The following is a 24,220-nucleotide window of genomic DNA, read 5'->3' as shown; positions in this document are numbered from 1 at the left end:
TGCCAAGGTATTATATCCAATGGCCTGAGAATGTATATATCAAAATAACACAGACATTTCATACTTTGCCTAAAAAATGTTACGTATTCTATAGATTTCCTAGGCATTCCACACAATGCCAGTTTTTTACTCATTGCCAGTAACACATATACCTCATACATATACCCAGGAAGGTCCATCCATAGGAAGGTCAATGAGAGGCCATTGCTTTCCTGGAAGAGAAAGGTAGGAAAGTAGAGCAGCAGGTCAATTGCCCAATGGAAGAATAAGGTGGAGTGGCTGTGAGACCGAAGACTTTCTAAGCTCATTCCAAAGAGTCTCAGTCTATACAGCATTTATTAATGTTAGCCTAGGGACAATCTGGCATGGACACCAGACTGAAACAACTTGCACTGTAAGTGTAGATGTGTCTTAGAAGGAATGGGAGGAAATGCTAGATCCCAATATGTTACAAAGGGTAGATAGTTAAAAAGGGGTTAAGAGAAATAGGAGAATCATACATATGTTGACTTCACTTTGGTAGTAAATGATTCAATTTCTAATGGAGTGGTACCTAAGTACTCATGGTTAATTGGTTCTGGGAGATGCAATGAATACCAAAAACAATGAGTACCAAACATTTTTTTCCATAAGAAATAATGTAGTGAGTCACAAGGCAGCTGACACCAACAAGTTCTAGCTTGTGTGTTAAATAGCAAACAAACAATGAATACCGGGACAAAATTTTCATGTCAAAATGCATTCAGTACCGAATTCAATGAGTTTCAAAGCAGCTGAGTACCAAGGTACCACTGTATTCTTCAAAAAGCAGACATGTAACAATCATTTTTATTATTTAAAACTTAACCTTTCCACCACATCATCTTTCTGAAAACCATTGTCCTATCTCTTCCCGGCATTTGCTTTCTTTCACTTTCAGTATTTCCTCTGTCTTCAACGTATTCTGCTGATTGGCCTGTTGTAGTTTACTAATTCTCTCACCATTTACTTGCTTTTATTCATGTTTTCTTCCAAATCAGTTTAGATTGGCTGTCTAATTGCTCCTTACTTTCTCAATTTCCACAGTTTTCTGGGACACTTTCCTGCTAGCTGAAAATGACAGGTTTTTGAAACCTCAGAATCTACGTAAGTACAACTGCAACTGAATGACTGTGTTATACAGGATTAAATAAACCAAGTACAAAGAGCAAAGTCACTCATCAGATGTTTAAAATTCAGGCAAGACAAAATGGCTTTGGAAAGGGTTGTTCTCTGTATGTTCCTTAAAAATGGCTGGATTATATACAGGCAGCACATGGTAGCAGAATTCATCAAGAAACAAGACAGCAGGAAGATCTATCCCCCAATATATGTTGGGTACAAGGAGCCCAAGTTAGTTTATATCCCCAATTTGAAACAACACCTCTCCCATGCTATTTCTACAGAGTTGTAGCATTTTAATTTGGGGATTTCTCCACATAATTGTCTATGGATATTCTCAGTCACCCAGGTCATGGTTGTCACAAAGGTGCTTTTTCAAAAGGTCTCTCTTTTTCCAAAAATAAAATCTAGTTGCCTTTTGGGTTCTCCACATAAAAGTAAGGAGGTCTTCTAATTGATGGCCTATTTAACAAAAGAAACTTTCCTTCCACTCAACTGTCTTTCTTGCACTAAGCAAAGTTTATTTCTCATTCTTTACATCATCATTTTGTTTCTTTGCATATTTGTGGGGATGCTGATCCCTAATTTTCACTTTTTGTCCCTGTCATATGACAGTTGTTGTAACTGACAGCAGTGTTTTAACTGATTTTTGAAGACTTATTTTTATGCTTTTTTAGATGTTCTTTTCTAACAGGTTCTTTTTTTAGTATTCTATGTTATTGATTGCAAGCTGAATTGGGCAAATGCTTCTATTAAAAGATGGCTAATCCATGCAGAGACAAAATGTCAGAAGGATACTAGCAAGGGGTCAGAAACAAGGAAAGCTGTCTGGGAAACTGAGAATTAGAGTTTGGAGGACAGAGAATAGACTTACTGAACACAAGCACTGCCTTTGTCTTCTCTAATAGTACAGTGATTGAAGGAAGAGGTAAGATTCTGTCGTCATACACAGAAAAAATGAATGCCTTGCTTTGTCAGTAAATCTCACACCCCCTTGTGGAAAAGGAGTTTTGCACCCTCTAGAGCAGGAATGTCCAACCTTGGCAACTTTAAGACCTGTGGACTTCGACTCCCAGAATTCCCCAGTCAGCATGCTGGGGATTTCTGGGATTCGAAGTCCCCCAGTGTTAATGTTGCCACGGTTGGACATCCCTGTTGTAGAAGCTTCTAAAGTGCCTATCCTGAGGCCACAAAAGTACAGCCTCCCATATATCCTTGCCATCATAGTCTTCCCTGTACAAATTCCCATCTGACGACCCACTTCCTGTTGAGTATTGACTCAACGCCTTATTTACCTTTCAAAAGCATAACAAGATTCAACAGGCTGCATATCAAGTTGGTCACAGCAACCAGCTATATAGTGCGCACAACCTCTGTTCAACAATCAATAGATTTCTGCTTAGCTACGGTGTGCCATCCTTTATGGACTATTTAAAAAATACAATTCTTTCCTACCAATTAAGAGCAGAAGGAAAAAGTTTGTTCTTTCTTCTTGCGCCGGTAGTAAGAGTGGGAAAAAAGCCCGAACTTTTCCCTGTGCTTTAGCAGGGAACTGTTCCAACACTTACATAAAGAGACACGCTGAAAACATCAGATATTATATAGAGTTCACTCCTTTCTCCCACCTAATTAAATGAGTGGGCAAATCTATGAGCTTTCCAGAAATGAGCATGGAACTAAGAGTAACACAATTAAAATGATTCAGTTCAGTTAAGGCTAAATTGCAGGTTACTCTTTCAGGGTTTTATTATTATTATTATTCTCGCTTGAAAAGTGCAATAGATTCAGGAATGACTTTTAAAGTAATCAATCATTTCCCCCGCCTTCCCAATGAGAACAGATTTCATCACCCATTGATAATGAAAGTAAATTGAGAAAAACCTTATTCTGTTTAATAATACTTCAACCAGGAGGCTAGTGGTCTCTCAAGGTTATGTCTCTATTTGATAAGATTTGTAAACTACAGGTAGTCCTCAACTCACGATCACAATTGAGCCCAAAGTTTATATTGTTAAGTGAGAAAATTGTTAAGTGAGTTTTGCCCCATTTTACAACTTTTCTTGCCACACTTGTTAAGTGAACCACTGCAGATATATAGTTAGTAACATGGTTGTTAAGTGAATCTGGCTTCCTCATTGACTTCGCTTGTCAGAAGGTCTCAAAAGGGGATCACATGACCCCTGGGACACTGCAACCGTCATAAATGCGAGTCAGTTGTCAAGGATCTGAATATAAATCACGTGACCATGGGGATTCTACAGTGGTCATTAGTATGAAAATGGTCATAAGCCACTTTTTTCGGTGCCGTTGTAACATGGAGCGGTCACTAAACAAGCTGTTTTAAGTTGAGGACTACCTGTGTTCCATAAGGAATTGAGTTTTTTCTCCAATTGGGTGCCAGTTTAATTTTTACAAAATATTAGAAAAACAAGGTACACTTTATTTTGGGGGTATCAATGATATTTAAACGTAAGCTGAAAAATTAAGAAAACATCAAGTGGCTTTTTGTCAAAGATTGTTTTACCATCATCTATGCAAATGGCTTTTGCAGTAAAAATATTTAAATATAACATATATTAATATAAAATATTTCATAGGCCTATTTAAAAATTTGCTGTTTAGAGGGGCCAGGGTGGTATAATAACTGAAGGCACTGGGCACCATAAACTGTGTTAGTCCTGCTCTAGGTACAAAGCCGGCCGGTGACTTTGGACTAGTCATTCCCTCTCAACCACATTGAGGTTCGATCATTTTGAAATAGAATTTACCCCCCAAAGCTAATTCACAGATAACTGTAAACAGGATTTATTTATTTATTTGTATCCTACCTTCATTATTTTTACAAATAACCCAAGGCAGCGAACATATCCAACACACCCTCCTTTTATTTTGCCCACAACAACCACCCTGTAAGGTGGATTGGACTGAGAGAGAGAGTGACAGGCCAAGGTCACCAGCTGGCTTGCATGGCTGAGGTGGGACTTGGTGGGACTCACATTCTCCTTCTCGCTAACCTGGTACTTTAACCACTAGACCAAACTGGCTCTTTGGTCTGGATAAAAATCTGTCCTCTCCTGGGCCCATAAGGGGTAAACACAAGTCTCTCATATCACTGTTTCTGTCTGATTCCCGTTAACATTTGCATGCAAATATTGTTCCTTCCTTAGTGCATATATTTTCCATTCTCCTGCCGTATGTGTTACTGTAGCTGTGCTTGCTTGTTGGCAGGGTATTTTCACTAAGTTATCTGCAGCCTGGCAGCTATTTTTCCACCAGGAGTTAGTTTCCTCTTTGCTTTTAGCTTGCTCAGAACAGGTGACCTTTCTGTCACCTGTGAAATGTATTGTGCTGTTTGGACATGGCTGAATCTAAGAGAAATGAACTACAGCATTGGTAATTTTGAAGCCAGCTTTTCCACTGGAATTACACACAGAGGTTTCATTACATTTCTGGATAGAATAACAAAACACCGGAGTTGGAAGGGACCTTGGAGATCTTCTAGTCCAACCAGATGCTCAAGCAGGAAACTCTATTTCATTTCAGACAAATTGTTGTCCAATCTCTTCTTAAAAACCTCCAGTGTTGGAGCATCCACAACTTCTGGAGGCAAATCGTACCACTGATTAATTGTTCTAAATGTCAGGAAATTTCTCCTTAGTTCTATATTAGCATTTTAATCAAGGAAGTGGTTGCTTTGAAAGAAAACCATGTAGTTATTTATTTTAATTATAAATTTACAGAACAACTGGGAGGGAACACACCTGATCCCCTGCACCTGGAGTATACATAATAGTTCAACTCCATGCTATATAGTTCAAAAGTTAACTATGATAACTACTTAATTCTACTCATTTGAGAACTTTTAGGTGAAAGTTTGAGTTCACCTTGAGAGAGTGTTTGCCTTTTTATAATCTCAGCTAAGGATTTACTGCTTAGTTTTGTATTCTTCTCTTCCCTTTAAAATAAACAGAGATCAAGCCAGTTCTGAATCTCTGGTGAATTTCATGGCCAAACAGAATCTTTCAACCAAAGAGTACTGCGTGTTCTTCATATTATACAAAGCTTGTTTTCTGTACAATGTTGCTGTTGATTTTTGAATTGTATCAGAAGTGTCCAATGTGGGAACATTAATATGTGGACTTCAACTCCCAGAATTCCCCAGCCAGCATGGGCACACCTTGGTAGTTAGATACCCCTGCATTATATAATGTGTACATATTTAAATAAAGATATTTAAAAAATTGCAGATTAGAACTTTCCATTTGCATGAATGGGGTGGATAGCTATTCTACAGTAAACCTGGTTGGGGGGGGGGGAGGGAGAGAACCTTGTAAGTACAGATCCTGTGCAATATAAAACCTTTTCTCAGTTGTCATGCTTAGCTTGTTTAGTTTTTGATAGATTCTATCTCTTCTGAGGTCTTAGAATTGCTGTACTAACAGCATGAATTGCTTGCTTGAAAGTTAAAAGGTTTCAGAAGAGACCTTTACTGCTGTGAAAATGAATGACTTTTTGTTGCGTGGCTGGCATGCTAAAAAGGAAAATAATGTACTATTTATATATGCTTAATTCATATAGCTCATAAAACATTAGAATTTGCTTCTTATCCTATTGAAAAGTATACCAAAAGAGTTCTCCTGGTAGAGGCCAAGAGAGCAAGACCTAACCGAGAGCTAAACTAATCAAGTTATATTTGTTTCAATTATATTTTTGATAGGAGAACTATCAAATGCACACATATTCCCACAGACTATGCCAATCTTACATCAGTGTACAGGTACTTCTTGACTTTCAACCATTCATTTGTGACCATTGGAAGTTACAACAGTATTGAAAATAGTGACTTATGACCCCTTTTCACACTGGTGACTTTTGCAGCATCCCCATGGCCACCTGATCAAAATTTGGAAGCTTAGCAACTAGTTCATATTTGTTAGATTTTGCAGCAGGATTCATTAACATCTTTATATACATAGAACAGATGAGTAAATGTACAATACCAATGCAGGTTCTTCCAACATAGTAGAGAGTTAGAGGCAAAAACCCAAGCAGATGAGAAAACAGCAGAAAACAGTTTCAGTTTCAATTCAGCAGTTGCAAACAAGACTGCAGCTTCAGAGCTTAATGTAGAGCCACGCCTAGGCTCCTTTCAGTTTCAGTTTCCAAACAGTCCTCATTGGCTGACTTAGTTGCTATTCCTATTCATTGGCTGACCTTGTTTACCATGCCTCTGCCAGTTCATGAATATCCTGACAATATTTACGATGGTTGCAATGTCCTGGGGTCACACTGTTACTTTTTGTGACCTTCTGACCAGCAAAGTCAATGGGAAAGCCAGATTTCATTTTATGACTGTGTTACTAACGTAATGACCGTAGTGATCCACTTAACAACGGTGGCATGAAAGGTTGTAAAATGGGACAAAACTCACTTAATAACTGTCTGACTTAGCAACAAAAATTGTGGGGCTCAGTGGTGGTTGTAAGCCGAGGACTACCGGTATACGACGAAGGACTGCTGCAGTGTGTGCTAAACTTCAAAGGACCCAGCCAGCATTGCTAAAGATCTATCGATTAAGCTCTACCGATAAATTTCAGGCATTCATGTTTAACTTGGGGCAGGTGGAGGCAGGGAGCATTTATCACCAGGTTATTTCTGAATGGTGTTTCCCCTTCTGCAAATTTCCATCAAGGGTTCCAAGATTTCTTTCCAAATATATTGTGTAAGCTGTGAATGAGAGCCAAGTAGCACTCTGCCCTTGGGCAACCAGCTGGGACAGTTCCTCTCCCTGCAATATTCCTCAATCAGAAATACTGCAACAGATGACCCCTTTATAGAAATAAATTAAGGGTAAAACGTTTCAGTCTATCAGCCCTCACACTCCAAAGCCTATCATGGCAACTGAATTTCTAGCCAGGTATTGCTTTGAGACAATTTTCTTCTAAAGTTTCTTCCTACCCCCCTAATTATTCACCTATCAGTTTCTTTTCTCTCTCTCTCTCTCTTCACATACAGGCACATATGCAGGGCAGTCTCTCTACATGGCCTAATAGGATGATCACATATACAGGATTTACAACTGTTCATTTAGTGTTCAAAATTACGACATTCAAAAAAACCGTTCAAAATTATGACGGCACTGTAAAAAGTGATTGAAGACTGTTTTTCGCACTTTATTATATAGAATAGAGTTCTTTATTGGCCAAGTGTGATTGGACACACAACTAATTTGTCTTTGGTGCATATGCTCTCAGTGTACATAAAGAAAAAAATAAAATATATTATTTTTGTATGTAAAATATAAAATAAAATATATTGTTTTTTCACACTTGAACGAGAGTTGTAACATCTCCACAGTTACGTGATCAGAATTCGGATGCTGGGCAACTCATATTTATGGTGGTTGCAGTGTCCCAGGATCGTGTGATCAGATTTTGTGACCTTCTGACAAGTAAAGTCAATGGGGAAGCCAGATTCATTTTACAACCATGCTGCTAACTTAACGCATGAAGTGATTCATTTATCAACTGGGGAAGAAATGTCATAAAATGGGGCAAAATTCACTTAACAACTATCTCACTTAGCAACAGAAATTGTGGGCTCAATTGTGGTCATAAATTGAGGACGACCTGTATTCCTCAGGGAAGGAAGAGCAGTGTCCATCTTTTCTAATTCAGCCTATGGATTGGTATTTTACTAATTTATAATTTTTCTTCCGAAGTCTTTCCCAGTCCTCTAACTGAGTGTTATATCTGAAAATTTTCATCCATGCTATCATTGTCTGTTTTACTACCTCCTCCTCTGTATCAAATTTTAGAAGGTATTTATAAATTTTGGATATACATTTTTCTTCTGATCCTAATAAGATTTTATTGAGCTGTTGAGGGCTTATATCTATACCAAATTCTTCCATATCTTTTTTATACTTTGTTTGCACCTGCAGGTAGGGCCACCAGTCTAACTTGATTCCTTCTTCCTTCAATTTTTGATTTGCTTTTAGGTTTCCATGATTATCTAATAACTGATTGTATTTGATCATGTTAGAAATATCCATATTATAAATTAACAATGGCAGCCTCATATAGGGAAAACATTTATAAAATGTTTTATCGTTGGCATCTAGCACCATCGAGATTGGGCAAGATATATCCAAATTTGAGTCCAATATGTTGGAAGTGTAAACAAACAACAGGTACCTTCTTTCATAAATGGTGGTTGTGCCCCGAAGCCAAAAAATTCTGGAATAAAATAAAAATTTGGCTGCAAAAAATAACAACAGATTGGTATCTTACTATGGTTAGAATTATTCGTGACATTAGCCAATTCCCTTTTTTAAAATGTATTTTTTCCTTTGAACCTATGTTGTGGTTGGTTTAGTGTCTTGTAGAGAATGAAACCGAGAAAAATTAATTAAAGTATGGTTTTGAATCAACCATATTTGTTAACTTAGGTTTCGCTAGAGAGTAGTTGGATTATTACATTATTTAACATTTTCTTTTTTTTCCTCTTGTATGACTGCTTAAGCAGACAGTGCAATGTGTTCTAGTGGGGTTGAAAGCTTTGCTTGAAGATTTAAACAGAAGTAATCCTTATTTTAAACATCAACACTAAAGGATTAGTTCCTTCATCACTTTAAATCTAGTCCTTCCTGCCAACACCACTCAAAATTAGCCCTCATATTGCGCAGATTGTAGTTCATTCCCTCCAGAAAAGTACTTTTTTCTTAACTAAAATAAAGCTTTATAGGGTTGCTTTTAGCAATCTGTTTTATTAGTCAAAGAAAAGTTATATGTGCTACTACGACTTGTTCCTACTGTGTAACCTTCCTGCCAAAATATGGTGGGGATTAACAAACTGCCAGAAGATGACAATTTAAGGCGTCATGGCTTGTTTGCAATTTCATGTCATCCATTATTGATTGCATATATGGAGCAATCATCTGTTGTTCTCCTACATGGAAAGATCCCAGTTTAGTTTTAAAGTAATCATATTGTCAAGTTGTTTATGGATAGAAGCATTGGAACTTCAACATCTCCTCCAAAAGTTCAATTATAAATAGTGGCTACCTTACAAAGAAGCTTGCCTTTTATTTTAGCATTGCTTTGCTAGTAAAATGCTGCTGTTGGAATCTTCTCTTGGGGTAGGAAATGAGGAAGGGAAAGGAAAAGGTTAATTCTTCTGCATTTCAGCTGGGAAGGAAGCCTATTGGACCCAGCAAAACTGTTCTGCTTTGTGACAAACCATACTCTATGTGCAGGATGGACATTTAAAGGAATTCTGCCCATTTTCCTGGCTCAGGCAAAAAGATTTCCATGGAAAAATCTGTTTTATTTTCAGTTTTTGGCTTCTTTCCTTCAGCTTACCTTGCTCACTTCTAGGTTCTGGATATCAGTTACAGGTTTGGGATGTTTAGAGACGTTCCTTCTGCTTCTTGTGTGGTCAAAATACACCCCAAGTTTGTATGTGTGTATGTATGTATGTATGTATGTATGTGTGTGTTATATATATATATATATATATATATATATATATATATATATATATATATATATATATATATATATATATATATATATATATATATATATATGAATGGCATTCAGCTTTGTTCGGGTATTTTCCCACGCCATTATAGTTGTGCTTTTAAAGCTGTAGCAACGTTTCGCAGAATCTCATCTGCCATCATCAGGCTTGTGTATTGTGTCTGCCTGTGAGTCAGTCTTTCACAGCCATTTCTGTTTTAAAACATTTAATATATATATATATATATATATATATATATATATATATATATATATATATATATATATATATATATATATATATATATATATATATATATTTCGGTATTTTCCCACGCTCATTATAGTTGTGCTTTTAAAAACATTTCAGCAGAATCTCATCTGCCATCATCAGATACACCACTTCTGTATTGTTTTCTTAAGTTTTTGCGGGTATTTATATGTATGGTATTCAGCTCTGTGTATGGTATTCAATTCTGTGCTGGGTGTTGGTGGGATTGGGTGTTGAGGTAGCGGTTGGTGTGTGTTTTCTTCTGGTATACGGTGTGTCCTAGTGTGCCATCTGTTTTTTTGTAGATTAGTACATCTAGGAATGGTAGTTGTTTGTTTGTTTCAGTTTCAATGGTGATTTTGATTTTGGAGTATGTGCTGTTTAGGTGTGTTAGGAAATTGTTTAAGTTTTCTTTTCAATGGGGCCAAATAACAAATGTGTCATCGATGTATCTTAACCATAGTTTGGGTTTGTGGGTGGCATTGGCTAGGGCTCTGGATTCGAATTCTTCCATGAACAGGTTTGCAATGATGGGTGACAGTGGTGATACCACAGGGGCTCCTTCAATTTGCTTGTATCCACCCAGCACAGATAAATTCTATGGCCAAAACACTAATTGCCAGAACCAAACACCTGGCAGACAAGATACGCATAAAGACTGAACTATGCACCCTGATTAAAATACTGACAGCCAACGGCTTCCACAAAAGCAAAATCACAGGCCTGATCCACAAAAACACACTGAGACATCATGGAAACCTAGAAGATGAACAGACCTATGGAACAGCTGTCCTGCCCTATATAAGAGATACTACAGACAAAATCAGTAAGATACTACACAGGCATCACATCAAGACTGCCTTCAAAACAGACAGAAAAATAGCAGCCATCCTAAGAAACCCCAAAGATAAAATTGACCTGGAAAATCAAGGCATATATGAAGTCCCCTGTGCATCATGCCCTGCCACATACATTGGACAGACCAATAGAAGAATAAGTACCCACCTGGATGAACACAAAAATGCAGTGAAAAAGCTGGAACACACTTCCTCACTAGTCCAATGCATGAAAGCCACAGGCCATAGCATCGACTTCAATGGCACCAAAACCCTAGCCACTATAGAAAACCCATCCACAGAATTATCAGAGAAGCCATAGAGATTGAAAAAAAACCTGAGAGTATGAATAGAAGAGATGACTCCACCAGACTGTCAATTATCTGGAAGCCTGCACTCACAAACAAACAAATCTCCACACCACAAGCCAGGCAAACACCTGGGCACAAACAGACTCCCCACTGATACCTCCAGCTCAAACACACCCCAACCAGGCAACCAGATGAAACCTAGCTTCCTAATAAATGATAACCGTCCATTTACTCGAAGCCAAGCTGCACTAAAAGCCTCCAATACAGGAAACACAATGTTGCCAGCCAATCAAGACAAAAAATGCTACAAAACAGACAGAAGATATTAGAAACACCAATCAAGCAGAACACAGCAAACTCCAAGATCAATAAACACAGACCAAGACTCCCAACCAGTCAGGATGAAGAAAAAACCATTCTGGCACAGCATAGGCTAGCACCAAATGTAAAACTGAAACAACTGTAAAAGTCTGATTCACAGACGAACACAATACAGAAGCCTGATGATGGCAGATGAGATTCTGCTGAAACTTTGCTACAACTTTAAAAGCACAACTATAATGATGTGGGAAAATACCCGAACAAAGCTGAATACCATATATATATATATATATATATATATATATATATATATATATATATATATATATATATATATATATGTGTGTGTGTGTGTGTGTGTGTGTGTGTGTGTGTGTGTGTGTGTGTGTGAGTGTGAGTGAGTGTGTGTGTATGTATATTGTATATGTATATGTATATGTATATGTATATGTATGATGTATATATATCTTAAGTTTTCAGGTAAGATGTGGCAGTTCATTGACTCGCCTAAACGTGCTTTTATACTTGAATCTTACGCCGGGAGAAACCCGATCTGCCATCATCAGGCTATCATATAGCCTATGATGGCAGATGAGATATCTATATATATACAACTATAAAAGCACAACTGTGTGTGTGTGTGTGGAAAATACAACAAAGTGAATGCCATACATACATACATACATACATACATACATACATACATATGTGTGTTTTAAGTTTTCGTGGGTACTTACATATATGTATTACATGATGAATTGTGATTTTGAAGTCATATGTGTTTCTCTGTGTATCCTTAAATTTCCTTCTTCTAAGGAGACATAGATTTTATGGGTCCACAGTTGTAGAATCACCACAATGAGCACATAATGCTTTCACTCATAAAATGGCATTTCGATAGGAATACAGTATCAGACGAAGCTTTCTCCCAACTTTCACCCTCCTTATGCCATGTTCATTTTATCACTAAGTATATTTGTATAGTGTAGAAGCAATAAACGTCATCTAATTAGAGCTGAACATTAGAGCAGGAGAGAGAATATGTTGTCTCTTTGTCTATTGTTACACTAAAAGAGCCCATTGCAAACCTGCCTGAGCTGTTTGGATGCCACAGTTTGCAGATGGAATGCAATCAAAGAATGAGATTGTCCTGTATTGACCACAACAATTAAATAATATTAATCCTGTTAACAGAGGGGGATTCCAAGAAATTGATGAACTGTCTTCTTGAGAATTTAGGAGAAAAGAACCTAAAGTGCATAGGCCACAGGTGTCAAACTCGATCATGTCACATGATATCATGTGACGTATCATGATTTTTTTGCCTTTGCAGAGCCGGGGTGGGCATGGCTTCCCCGTGATGCATCCGGCCTGCGGGCCACCAGTTTGACACTCCTGGAGAAGCTCTCTATAACCCTATCGATACCCACCCCTGGATTCATTCAGGTTACCTTATCCACAATATTTGGCGAGGTATAGTTTGCTGTAAATAGGTAATATCACATAATTTAGAATTCTTGTAATTAAAAGAAGTTTTGATGTTAATACCCAAAACAACAAAAGTTAGGTTTACTACTTCTGGGCTGCAAACATTATGATGAAGACTAGATGGCAGCAAGGAGTCACAGAAAATTACAACCCTTCACTTCTATCTAGTGGTCATCTCTGACCTTGGCAACCCAGGCCTGATATCTCACATTTTGATAAAGCTACTAAGTTAATTGAAACAGCAGCAACATCCTAGATTTACAGAGATTCTCCATAACAATAATGTGTTTACTTTTAGGTCACTTTTGCACACATTTGCCCCTGTGGTTTTTCTACCGTGTTTTAATCTGCCTTAAAAAAAAAGAAAAAGAAAAAGAATGGTTATATTTTAAACTCGTTTTAACAGTAAAGTATTTCCAAGCATGTTGTCTCTCAAATATACATTTTGAAGGGTTTCTCCATTAATTTCTCAGACAGGGATGGCACAATGAACCCCAATATGCTAGCCTAAAATGTGGTCAGCCTGCTTGTGACTCAGGGTGCAGTATAGACACAACATTCTGAAATATCCAGTAAGTTTCACGGTTGAGCAAAGATTTAAGTGTAAGGAAGCACAATCCAATACCAACCTTCTAATAACTACATAACAGCATATAAAACATTTTTGCTTTAGAATAAAACAGACTGAGGAATTTACAATTTTGAAGTACTCTGATTTAGGAGCTTCTGAGAAAACCCAATAGGCTGTTGAATTTTAGCCAGCAGAAAAGAAGTGAGGAATAACTTTCTTCCTACTGAAACCAATGGCTGGAAATGTGAAAAGCATTATGAGCTTGGAATACCCACTCAGGGACCATTGTTATGACTGAATAAGAGAAGAAGAGACTCTTAGGATAGATGTATTAAATTGCGTGCTTTGGCCAGCATGGCATTGATTTCTGCAGATTAAATAATTACAGTCTAAAGTAAGTTATAAAGGGCATGTCAGGCTACAGAACTTTTCCCATTCACTCAACTAGAATGAACTTCTGAAAACGTATCCAAACGTATCACAAAGGAATTCTTTATTGAGATGAGACAATTCCTGTAGGAGTTCAAAGCAGCGTCTGAGGTCTCTCAGGCATACAGGGATACATAAGGGAGATTAGAACCCCCTCCTCTTATCTCGATGTGTATTTAGTGAAACAAAAGCCAGTATGTTAATTCCTCCCCACCCTTCTTGTTAGAACCAACTATTCAAGAGATTCCCAAAGTACAATCTCACTGTGGAATTTTTATGACTTTCTCATCTCCTGGTTGTGCCTCTCAGAGGTGATAGTTCTGGACATCTGGCTTTTCTCCCTCCATCGTATCATGTGTGGGTTATACAAATTTGATATAAGATTAAATATATTCAGGTTACATCAAGAAAGGATTTCTTTATCAGCCTCCCCCCCCTTTTCTTCTTCCACTGAAGAAATGACAGATACACGGATCTGACAGGGCAGCAGTTATTTAGAATTGATTAGGGAGCGACCCTCGCTGTGATAATATACAAGACCCCTTATGGAGCAGCCCTTTTAATGGGAAATAGTGAAAGGCAGGCTTGCTTGCTTTTTCAGTAAAATTCCCCTCTATGTTCTTTTATTCTTGATGGGCCACTGCAGGCAGAGCAATCTAAGAGCAGAGAAGAGACTGGGCAGCCATTTGTTTGGAATGATATAGAATCTCTCTTGAATAGGAGTTTGGACTAGACTATCTCCAATGTCCCTTCCTTATTCTGATGTTCTGAAGATGAACTGTGCCCTCATATTCCCACTGAATCTCAAGCTAACTTTGTTCTGAGCTACCTAATTTTGTTTTGACCTAGCATATGGTATGCCCTAAGATGGGGTGTCATACTTGCGACAACATGTTGTCGTCACATGACGTATTGCAACTTCACTAAAACGGGGGTAGGCATGGTCAGTGTGTGACTCATTCGGTCTGCGGGCCGTGAGTTTGACACTAAAATAAGATATGTTTGAGGATCACCGTACCTTTCATTCCCCTCAAATTGGCTTAATTGGGTAAACCATGACTGGTAATAAACGAGTATTTTGTGTCAACACCGCTCTGTGTGTTACATTAGCAGTTGAGTAGAACATAAGCTCCACATTTCTAAATCCTCTCTCTCTCTCTCTCTCCCTCTCCCTTTCTCTCCTCTCTTTTTTTTATCCACTTAATTCCAGTCCTTCTCCTAGTACTGCTATCCAAGGGCCAGCTGTGGATTAATTAGAATCCTAAATGCCTATTTCAGGAGAAGAAGCAGACCACTATTGAAACCTTTGATACAGCAAGCCAGGATGGTAAAATCGGCCTGCAGCCTTCAGTAATGAGCTATTTCTTTTTTAAAAAATGGTCCAGTATCTGTCTTGTGTGATTTGGGGTTGCTTAACTAATACAGAATTACTGAAACTGCATTATTTTAACATGTGACTGATGATCAGAACAGCCTGGATAGCATGTAGATGATTGGATATATAGGAGACCCTCTTAGTACATTGTCCATATCAAAATAGAGTATGGAGTATGTTCTCTGATAATCCCTTGCTAACTGTTGACTTTTAGCCTTAATAATGATGGAAGGAAAGCAGACAGGAAGGAAACACTGGCAGTGCTCCACTACATAAAAGAGTAGTAGGGTAACCTGTTTACCTTTTCAAAAGAGCTCATGGATAAACCTAAGTGCTGTGTTCATATATACAATGGTTGTTAGTGTACTCTTCATAAACAATAAGCATTATGTGGATTTCCTACATTTGAAACAAACAACTTCCTTCCTCTTCCCCCTCCACATTATTTTCCTCATAACAAATAAGTAATCAGAGCCCTCACAGGTTATTCTATTTCTCCTCATTAAGTATTATTTATATGCCTAATTATTAATGTTTTTCCCAGTTTAAATATTACAGTTGAGAAAATACCAAAGGGAGTCAATCCAAGACAACTGTATCTGCTACAGAGAAAGTGCAATTAACCAAGCACTTAAACCCTGCTTATTTCTGTAACAGCTATGCATTCGTATTTCCTGAATTGCACTTGCTGGGTGAAATTCTAACTTCAGCGTGATTAAAAAAAAAATTCTAAGTTTTCAGATGGAGGAAGACTGAGTAACCAACTCCTCTTCCAAAGTCTACCTTTTTATAACCACTGAATATAGTAACCTTTTCTCCTGTTACTGTGTCAGTGGATCCCCCAGCCATTCTTCTTCTGGTGAATTTAGCCAATTAGAAATCACACAAAGCACATTCTAAGATTGCTGCCTTATGGAGTCAGTCAGATCAGGTGTTGTATGTGGATATCTTTGAAGGCAAATATTTGAGAGGTTGTCACAGAGAAGGGGGGGGAACAGCCCATTCTTCAAAGCACCTGAAGAACTAACAGATGTAAATTTATCAAAGAGAGACCCAACCAAGAACTAAGGAGAAATTTCTCCCTAAAAAAATTAATCAGTGGAATGGCTTGCCTCCAGAAGTTTGTGTTGTTCCATCACTGGAGGTTTTTAAGAAGAGGTTGGACAGCCTTTTGTCTGAAATGGTAACAGAGCCTCGTGTTTGAGTAGGAGGTTGAATTAGAAGATCTCCAAGATACTTTGCAATTCTGTTATTCTGTAAAAGTATTTGGAGGTTTTAGGGGCAACTGGGCATCACACATTATCAGGATTTATGTGATAACATTTTTGTACCCCTCATACAAAGTTCTCTCCACCCCACACAGTAGGTTCCTTTTAATCCTTTTGTTATTATGAATATATTCCTATGCCTGTTTTAGAGTTGTCAGTACGTGGATGAAGCAAGACTTTACCTTCACTCCATCCACATTAGTAATTGGACTAATCAACACATCCAGAATTCTATCAAACTTTCCTATTGCTCAAAAGACAAACATACCACTCTTTTGTTCTGTGTTATTTTGTTATTTTGTGTTGATATTTCATACATTAAAAAATCAGAGCGTTAAGTGTTGGATCGCGGTAGCATTCCTTTATACAGCAGGTATCGCTGGGATCAAGTGACAGCATGTCCTGCCTTCCCTGGCTGTACAAACAGAAGATATACAATCCAATGGTCAATGTCATAACTCTCTATGCTAAATCATCTAGGTCAGTGTTTCTCAACTTTAAGTTATGTAGACTTCAACCCCCAGAATTCCCCAGCCATCAAATGCTGGCTAAGGAATTCTGGAAGTTGAAGTCCTTACACATTGAAGTCACCAAGATTGAAAAAAAACAATGATCTCAGTTTTACATCTCTCACTGCATGGATCTGCCTTTTCATGTGGCCATGCTCCTTTATAGCAATCTAATGCCCACTATCAAGAGAGAAGATTTTTAATCCAGAATGGAGTGCAGACTCTTCTTTCCTCACATATTTTGTTTTTAAAGAAGTAAAGGGTCAGTGTATTCCAGTGAACTGACGCACTCTGTCTAATTTATGCCCCAAGAAGCTTAAAAGTGTGCGTCATTTAACCGTTTTCCATGTGTTCATGCTGAGATTAAGAGATGGGGCTTTTGGTGAGATTATTATCAAAATTACAACTAAGGGGGCAGGGGGAAGGTTACATGGGATCAGTAGCTGCAGCTGGCCTTTGATTTATTTATTGCTAGTTGTTTTGGGTTTTTTTCCCCCTGCTACCCAATGTTGAGTGTGCTAAATGGAGAAATTTGAAGGAAGAAACTTGTTAAGAAATGTGCCAAAATAAGAAATGACAGGGAAAAGCAAAGAGCAAAAATTTAAAACAGATCAGTACTTTGCCAAACCCAGGATGAGAATAACTGCAGCCATTTATGTGTATTTAAGTGAGTTTCTTTCCTTTTCTTTTTTTGTTATCTGTGAACCTCATCTTATTTTCCTTGGCTGAATCAGGTGGCTGACTTCCTCCAACATGACTGATAACTGAACTAGGTGAAGGTGATGGGAATTTTGTATTCTGCTGAAAGGAAAACTGTTTCACTAGATAGCTTTCTGGAGCTGTTTACTAGGAAAACAAGGAGGGAGCCAATACATTGACAGATCTATGAGCTTGACAGAGCATGTCTGAGCAAGAGAAAGAGGTCTTAGCGAGGCAGTGATAATATAATGCCTGCACATGTTTTAGTACCTAAGAAAAGCTATCTTCTATCTATATGCTATCTACTCAATGAGGGAGAATGTATTTTCTAAATTGATTTAAAAAATTGTCATTTTTTTATTGGAGTGCTCAGTTATTGCATTGATTTAGTTACATGATAGTTATGGAATATGTGCAAATATACTGTCTTTGACTGTTTAATCATCTCTCCAGTGAGCTGCAGCCTTCCTGGCTTTCCACTTGTATTAAATTTTAATTTGAAAGAAATTGAAAAATATCCTGGGAGTAAAATAGAATGAATAGATCAATGAATGAGTGTGTGTGTGTGTGTGTGTGTGTGTGTGTGTGTGTAATTACATCTGCATGTACATCTATACACACACACACACACACACACACGTGCAATGGGAAGGAACTTTTGAGAAATTACAAGGCATCTATGGGGATTCTCAGTCATCCAGGTCATGATTGTCCCAAAGATGCTTCTCTAAAAGGCAACTGGACTTTCTTAGTTTTTTTCCTTGAAAATGTTTCACTTCTCACCCAAGAAGCTTCCTCAATTTTAACTGAATTGGATTCTGAAGTCAGAATGGAAGAAGTTTCTTGAATGAGAAGTGAAACATTTTCAACAACAACAAAAAAAAAACACCAGGAAAGTCTACTTGTCTTTTGGAAAAGTGTTTTGGGATTGCAAGGCAAATGAAATTTGACATAGTATTAATATAGACCAATAATCTGATTCAGAGCCAGGTTTTAGTGGAGTTCATTTATTTTTACTTTTTAAAAAAGTCATCTCTTCTCCCCAGGAAGCTTAGATTAAATGGCTAAGAGAAAGTCAGACCTTCCAAGAAAGCAGAAAAACAGAATCCCAGAAATTCCAGTCTTTCCCTTCTTTTAGGCAATAGCCTTTAAAATTGGTTTTGCAACCTTTTGTACTGCACCCCTTCCGATATGCATCACTTTCAGAATGTCCAAGTTGGGAGATTGTGGCTTGATTGTAGGTGTGATCTATGAGTCTCTTATTAGACAATGCATTGGAAACTAAAAAAGAAGACAGATGAAATTTCTTGCTATCATTTGAGTCAGTATGCAGATAGTGATGAGTTACATTTTTTGTTCAATGCTATTTTTATAAGACTCTTTTTTAAAAGGCAAATTGAGATTTCAAATGGCATCATGTGAGGAAAAGTGAGTGACAAATTTGCCAGTTCCAGCAAAGAGTTTTCAATACTTAGCCTTTAAAAATGTGGGCTTACCTTCTACTCATGCATCCATGTTGGGGGTGTTGAACACAAATTGCCATCTTTCTTTCTATCTCTATCTCTCCTCCCCCCCCCCTTCAAAGAGCCTTCTTTTTAAAGCTATAAGGTGTTTCAGAAGATAGCTGAGAATAGCTGTGTTTCTGAATCCAGTCAGTGTACACAGATGAGAATTTCATTCAGTTTATTTTTATTGCTCCAAATGTCTTCATAAATGGGATGGAAAACCTGAGGAATTTTTAAAAAAATGAATATGAAGGAAAGAAAAAGAAAACCATCAAGCAAACATACACACGAGAGATGGGGAGAGGGAGAAAGAGAGAGAAAGAATGCTTTATTTTTCTTTTTGTACCAACTAGCAAAATGTCTAACTAGCTGAACAGCTGCCGCCTTATCATTTTCCCCCTTCACATTCATAATATTATTTTTTGGTTCTGATTTTGTTTAGGGTAAATCCCTTTCATTACACTGTCCATTGTTCAGTTAAGGAAAGGTAATCCAAAATGAATTCCTTGAGATGCATGCTAAGATAGGATTGGAATTTTGGTGAGATAAAGTAAGCGAATTTTGCAATTGTGGCTTCTCCGAATGACTGCTATCCAACACTTGTTTGGATAAATAAATTTAAGAAGGCACTTTGAGTAAAGCAATTTATCAAATGGATCGTAAAGAGTGTACTTGGAGTGTTGGGTACCTCACTGTAGAAGTTACTCCAAAAGCTGGTGAGATATGAAATTACTGGAGAAGAAAGAGGAAGCAAGCAAAAAGTAATGGTGGCTTTCCTCAGCACCGAGGATGTTACCTAGTTGGGTTATAAAATGTCTGCAAGCAAACAACCAAGCTCAGAGAGCAGCAAGGATTCCACAGCATGGATGGCATGCGACCGGTGTAACTACCAGTTTGGTGATTTTATGTTTTGTGGGCGCATGCGCATTTTGAGCGCATGTACGTCTGATGCGCACTGTGCGCACATGTAAAACATCATCAACTTGCTGCCTGGACAGCTGAGTAGCACTGCGTGCAAGTGTGCAGCATTTGAAAAAGCACTTTTTTCCTGCTTTTTCAACCGCAGCTGTGCCACGCAAAGCACCTGAGGTTGAAAATGGAGGAAATAAAGGTCAGGTAAGAGCCCGGACAGGTGGGTGGACCAACTCAGCAGCAGACATAGAACCGGTTCTATGTGCTCTTCAGAGCTACCGGTTCTACAGAGGTGGACAGAACTGGTTGAATCCCACCCCTGCTCAACAGCCCTGACATATTTTTATGATGACATTTGATGTGGTCTATTTTTAGTCTAGAAACCTTCCATCTAGAACATCAGAGAGCATCGTATCATCTGAAGCCAAAAAAAGCAGGAAGATACTTTAGATAATCAATGTCACTATTACTCAAAAGAGCTCCAACACACTAGAATCCAATGATGCAGGCCTAATGCCTTCTGCTCAGCGTAAGTGTAGTCCTACATATAAACATGCTAGATGACACAACCACATCAGCTGAAGAAAGTTTATCTAACATTGAAGCAAAGTTTCCCACAATTCCTGTGACTCCAGTGGAGAATGGAAGATGGGATTAACTCCTACTTCCTGGATCCTCAAACATATTGACATGTACTATCAAATTCCAAATGTCTGCTAGGAAAGAAATTTGACTAGAACGGTATCATAGTAAACAAGAGAAAGTTTATAGAGTAGGAAGGGAGGGTGTCTTCACATCGTTTCCTTGTGTGAACTCCTTGGGCAGCCGTCTTTCATTTAGGGCAGCAGACCAAAACAAACCACATACATCATCTTACAAACCACCAATTTTTTTACAGCTAGGTCATCATTTCCTTTTTCCACATAAGAGAAGCTGACCCTGTCCTGAAATGAAGGGAGCAAAATATGTCAGCATGTTGAGCTGTAAGCTCTAAATGCTCTAGACAAGTCCTGCTTTTGCAGATGAAAGTCACTCAGCTGCCCTAATGGGTGGTTTTAAGTCAGAAAATTATTTTTTGCATGTGTTCCAATTTGGGGCCATCATGGATCAGCTTGCATGTTTAAATTATCAAAATGAAAATGCTATTACAGCATTGGTCACATATTATGCCAGTAATGTTAGCGACTAATATGCTAAATGTTACCTTTCTAAGAAGAACGGATTTAATCATTTTATATTGACTAAAGGAGATGGATTACAGGTAATCCTGTAAATCCTCAACATCCACACATGGCATAATAGGATTTATCCATTCTTTTCTGGGGTTTTTTCCTCCTCTGCATTATTGCTGGAAGCACCACAGCCAAATCATACAGATGTTTATACTGATTTCCAGAAATAAAGATCTAATTTGTCATTTTGTCTTTTATAGCCAAGGTCAACATATACAAGAAGTTAAAGTTAAAGAGATTAATATGTATTTTAGGTTGAGTTCTTTTTGTCTTTTATTTTGAAATTTGGGGTCCAAGTCCTACAAGTATTCAATGTATGACTTAGAACCCCAAATTTTATTTTCCCCCCTAGATAGATGAAAGTAAAATTTGATTAATATACAGTAGATAGATGAGGCTTAGGTGATAACTAAACTATTTAATGTGGAATAAGTCAGTCCTACATATAATTATTTGCAATTGGGATTCAGAAATAAGATAGAATGCCTTCTGGGCTTTCTCTAACCTTTCTTTGAAAATAGGATCATTTACTCTCTTCTAATCTTTCTCTGCTTATTAGATGATTTCACCTAACTCCAGAGGTATCGCCAAAACTTGAGGTGCCATACATGGACATTTGCCCTCATAGCAATAGCAATTGCAATTGCACTTAAACTTAATGTATATATCACTTTACAGTGCTTTACAGCCTTCTCTAAGCAGTTTACAGTGTCAGCATATTGCCTACAACAATCTGAATCCTCATTTTACTGACCTCGGAAGGATGGAAAGCTGAGTCAACCTTGAGCCTGGTGAGACTCAAACTCCTGGAGTGAGCAGTGAATTAGCCTGCAATACTGCACTTTAACTACTGCGCCACCATGACTCATTTTATCCCAAAGGTGTTTTTTCCGAAAGGCAACTAGTCTTTCTTGTTTGTTTTTTTCCTCAAAAACATTTCGTTTCTCATCCAAAAAGCTTCTTTCGTTCAAGGCAGCCCTTCATTTTATCTCCACAAAAATGGATTGGCAGAGAGAATGAGCCTGACCCAAAATCATCAATTTCCATATCTGAGGGTAGATTTTAATCTATGTTTTCCTCATCCTAATCTAATACCTTAATTGCCACATTCATTCTCTAGAATTTCTCAAAGATAATACCAATGGAAAGAAATCTCCCACTACAGGTTATGGAATTATACATCATTTATAACAGTTTAATCCAACAACTAGCTAATCTTTTCAGGCCAGTACTTAATAGATGCATTGATTGATTGGCCACTATATCTCAATATCTACCCACTTGGCTGGGTATATTATAAACAAGCAGTAAAAAAAGCTGTGAGCAATGGTTTATTGATGAACTATAACTTCCATTCTTGGCCATGCTGTTTGGGAATTGCAACCCATTAATAACTATTGGAGGGCACTAGTTTTCTTGTTTTTGAATATCTCCCCTATTCCTTTAAGAGGTCATGGTGAAATCTTGCATTTATTCTGACAACTCTGTTGAATTTAGTCATGTGAATGAAGAATCAGCTTCTAAATTGCAAAAGGTTAATTTTCTTACAATTTAGTTTATTTGACTTACCACTGGAAGAGTTTGAAACTAGAAATCTAATCTACACTACAGGAATGAATCAGGATATTTTTTCTATAATTTGTTTTGAAAAATCTCACAGACATTACTTTGGCTTTGGTATTCATTATGTTAGTACATAAAGGGCGTTGTCCTTCATGTTACATGCTAATGCTTGTTTTTGCATTGTGTGTTTCACTTGTTTAAATAAAAGGACTGGGTTCCTGTCCAGCCCACTTTATGCTTGTATTCAGTCTATGGGTGTTTAGTTTACCTTTATATTTGAATGTTGGGGGTCAATCTAGGAAGGACAGAAAGTCTTATCAAAATATGTTTATAAAAATAAGCTAAAATGCAATCGGTGGGCTTTTATTTACAAAGGTCTGATGTTTTGATATGAAAGAGGAAAGTGGTTACTGGAGAGGAGGGAAGATTAATCTCTAAAGGGGTATTTGGACAAGCTTGGGAAAATGAATCTGAAGTCCAGCAGATTAATACCTAGGAAGTTGAGGTCATATATCAGCAACATGTGTAGCTCTGGGCAAGCATCTATCTGTTAGTGTCAGTTATCCATATACAACAAGAGTAATGACAGCCCGCATCATTAAGTTACTTTTTTTTGTAGCATGAACACATACACACCCACCCAAAAAAACCAACCAACAACCCCAGATGCTTTTGTTAAGAAATGCTTTGTCGCATTTAACTCTCATCATTAATCCTCTTTTTATCAAACATTTTTATTAATTTATTACAAAATGCAAAATAGAACAGTAAATAAAAGAGCAATGAGGAGGGAAGGGAAAGGGGAATGAGAAGTGAGGAAAGGTAGGGAAAAGAAAAGAAAAAGAAGCATTGACTTCCAACTCTCTCTGTTGCCTTAAAACAAAGCATTAGCATCAAATCACAGCTTTTTGTTTTTCCATAATAATATGAACAAGTCATTTCTATAAAAATCTATCAATCTAATCTATAAAACGCAAAGTCAAAATTATATTCTTTTCCACAAAATTCAGAAGCAGTGTCCATGTGGAAACAAAAGTATTTATGTTCTTTTCTGTAATCAGAGTAGTCAGTTTTGCCATTTCAGCCAATTCCATCAACTTTGCAACCATTCTTCCATGGTAGGTATTTTCCATGGTAGGTATTTCCATTTTTGCACATACAATAGTCTTGCTGCTGTCAATATGTATAGTAACAAAGTTCCATTTTTTTCTCCAGTTCTTTTTTCATTAGTTCCAAAAGGGAGAATTCTGGTTTCATTTCTATCTCCA

General features: G+C 37.6%; 1 long non-coding RNA gene across 1 annotated transcript in view; it reads left to right on the top strand.

Annotated features, from left to right (window-relative positions):
• Window positions 1–1,063: 1,063 nt before the first annotated feature.
• LOC148132220 (uncharacterized) overlaps window positions 1,064–24,220 on the top strand; it is a 41,969-nt gene continuing 18,812 nt past the window's right edge. Inside the window, exon 1 of the long non-coding RNA XR_015747732.1 lies at window positions 1,064–1,125. This is a non-coding gene — a long non-coding RNA (uncharacterized LOC148132220). The remainder of the gene's footprint in view (window positions 1,126–24,220) is intronic.

Source organism: Notechis scutatus, chromosome 2 (assembly GCF_049901735.1).
Source record: "Notechis scutatus isolate UNSWTSFEM ecotype Mainland chromosome 2, rNotScu1.2, whole genome shotgun sequence".
NCBI classification, from domain to species: domain Eukaryota; kingdom Metazoa; phylum Chordata; class Lepidosauria; order Squamata; family Elapidae; genus Notechis; species Notechis scutatus.
Note: the sequence above shows the minus strand (reverse complement) of the source record. Positions and strands in the feature narration are given on the sequence as shown.